At 37.7% G+C, this 2,239-nt stretch overlaps 1 long non-coding RNA gene across 1 annotated transcript; it reads right to left on the minus strand.

The window, feature by feature from the left end:
- Window positions 1-521: 521 nt before the first annotated feature.
- LOC142397136 (uncharacterized) lies at window positions 522-1,765 on the minus strand. The gene is made up of 3 exons (XR_012772680.1): window positions 1,657-1,765; window positions 993-1,158; window positions 522-831 (listed from the first exon to the last, which is right to left on the minus strand). It is a non-coding gene; the product is annotated as an uncharacterized LOC142397136 (long non-coding RNA).
- Between the last annotated feature and the right edge of the window lie 474 nt (window positions 1,766-2,239).

Here is a 2,239-nt window from a genome sequence, read left to right on the forward strand (position 1 = left end):
ATATATATATTTCTTTCAATTAGTTTTTCTGTTGTATTATTCTGTATTTTTATCCTTAACCACCATAAATTTCATGTTTGGTTCTATGTCTATGCCAATTATGTTTTTGTGCTGCTGGAACACCTTAGTACCACTAAATAGTACCCTAACTCTTGATATCTACAGTATAATCTTAGTCAAATTATTAAGGGATCAATGAGAAAACATAAAAACACACCAAGTCACAACATGATCAAATGTTCTGTAGTGTTTATTCAGTCAAACATTCACAATATGACAAAAAATCTTTGTTTTTGTCGACTACCTGTTCACAAAATATCAACATGTCGTTAATATTGTGAAATATCATTTTGAAAGGCTCCAGGATCGCTTCTCTTTCATCCTCGTCCAGTTCTTCGTTCCACAACCTCCCATATTGTAGAGCAGCCTCTGCCTGTTCCTCTTCCCCCATGCCCAGAAAGTCAGGCAGGTCCACTCTGGCAGACAACAGTGGTTTGTTGGCCTCAGCCCACTCTGCTGCATGTCTGCAATTTTTAAGAATGCGATCTTCAACCGAGTCCTATGGAAAAGACAGAAAGAAAGATGTCTGTACTATAGCTGCCACACCAACAGTATCTGACCAATAGATACTGTGCTAAAGCTCACGCCTTCCACTGGTGTGTCCACATCAGCAAGTCTGGCTCTCTTGGAGACCTCTGCCTGCTGCTCTTCTTCCTGAGTACTCAACTATTAATATGAATACATGCGTTATACATACTTTATACTCTTACCTGAATTTGTAGTCCAGTTTTCTCTGTCCAGTTGCCAGGATTTAGTGACTGGGATAGGTTTCTAAAAGACAGAAAGTGAGGTGTCAGATGTTCTTCACTGCAACCTACATTCCCTTCATTTTCCTTTTACCCTTTTACAAACCAAACCACAACCTGCCAGAAGTTAGTAGCGTTGGCTAATACTTATGAGTACAAACAAACAGACAAATACATTATGCTTACCTTTAAATAAAATGCCACCTTTTGTATGTGCCTCTAAGTGGCTCTGCAGCTTGGACAATTTTGCTGGTTTAAATCGTAGGCACAGAGGGCAGTGAAACAGTTTGCAACATGACGTGCAGCGTTCGATTTTGGGCGTAGTGCCGGCGGTTGTTATTGAAATATGCATCTGTAAGAGACAAATAATGTCGTAATAAGTAAAACTAAATTATATTTATATATATATATATATATATATATATATATATATATAAAAAACCTGATTCTTTAAAATTAATATAACTTTACAGTATATAGTTATTGAAATATATATATATATATATAAATATAAGTGAGCACTATCGATACGATAACAACGCTAAAGACTAGCCAAAAGTAAAAAAAACCTGATTCTTTAAAATTAATATAACTTTACAGTATATAGTTATTGAAATATGCATCTGTAAGAGACAAATAATGTCGTAATAAGTCAAACAAAATTATACAAGTGAGCACTATCGATACGATAACAACGCTGAAGACTAGCCAAAAGTTTAAAAAAACCCCTGATTCTTTAAAATTAATATAACTTTAGAGTATATAGTGTGCAACGTAACGTTCCAGTGAATAAAGACTGTTTCTGTTTCTTCGTATGAAAGAAAGTTGTTTTCACTCGACTTTTACTCACCTCGTCGTCTCCACAGTTCAAATGGGGAACGAAAAATACGTGCTCCTCGCTTGTCGCTTCGGGTCCTCACAGTGCAGGTGACGTCACAGTGCATGTCTGCAACTAAGGGTCCTGACAGTGCAGGTCATGGGTCCTGACTAGGGTTGCCAACCGTCCCTTGAAAAACGGAATCGTCCCGTATTTAGAAACAAAAGCATCCGTCCCGTATTGAACTGAAAAGGGACGCACTTTGTCCCGTATTACTGTGAGAATCCAAAAATAGGCAGTATCATGCCAATGGAAATGAATAACGGGGCTTTATATGAAAATATACGGTAAATTTTTCCCAGGCCCTGTCCTGCTCTGTGACCAATGAGCTGACAGCATATTCACACACGAGAATACGCTCATCCCATTGGTCGAGGAGTTACTGAGAAGATAGCGGAAGACAACAAAGCAGCATATATGGCAGTTACGCAGACGCCAACACTACTTTAAGCAGTGGGAGACAAAGTACTCAACTCCAATAATTGAGTCAAAGTATTGATACTCATGGTCAAATCTTACTCAACTACAAGTAAAAGTCGCTAAAAATTTTACTCAA

The sequence above is a fragment of the Odontesthes bonariensis genome, chromosome 13 (assembly GCF_027942865.1).
Source record: "Odontesthes bonariensis isolate fOdoBon6 chromosome 13, fOdoBon6.hap1, whole genome shotgun sequence".
In the NCBI taxonomy this organism is placed as follows: domain Eukaryota; kingdom Metazoa; phylum Chordata; class Actinopteri; order Atheriniformes; family Atherinopsidae; genus Odontesthes; species Odontesthes bonariensis.